Below are 460 nucleotides of genomic sequence, written 5' to 3' on the forward strand. Positions count from 1 at the left end.
TACCTATACCTATGCCTTTGTAAACAATTAATTTTTTGTCTGAACAGCGTAAATGTTCAGCCCTAATCATTGACGTATTTACTCCCTGCTCTCCTCCTCCGTAGATTAAAAGAGAGAAAAAAAAGATCTAAAGTTACGTGTAATTGGATCATCTCTAATCAAGGTTTAAGATCAAAAACGCATGTTAGGAGGGAGAAAGGCCTCTCACTTGAACAAGTTTTAACTTTCATGCAGTAAAGAATAGTTCAAAGGATTTGGAATTTAATTTGAAGTTTTATTCAATACCTGATAACTTCATTTTTGGGTAGGCGTTGCGTAAGCATTCTGCAACATACAAATATTCTCTATTTTATCGAGGTGCCGATGAGCTCGTTTCAACTTTCTTTTCTTATTGTATTTGCCCATCTACTGTATGTGTCCGTCGACCTGTGTTTATAATAACCCAGTATCTCTTTCTTTG

This window comes from Penaeus monodon, chromosome 30, assembly GCF_015228065.2.
Source record: "Penaeus monodon isolate SGIC_2016 chromosome 30, NSTDA_Pmon_1, whole genome shotgun sequence".
In the NCBI taxonomy this organism is placed as follows: domain Eukaryota; kingdom Metazoa; phylum Arthropoda; class Malacostraca; order Decapoda; family Penaeidae; genus Penaeus; species Penaeus monodon.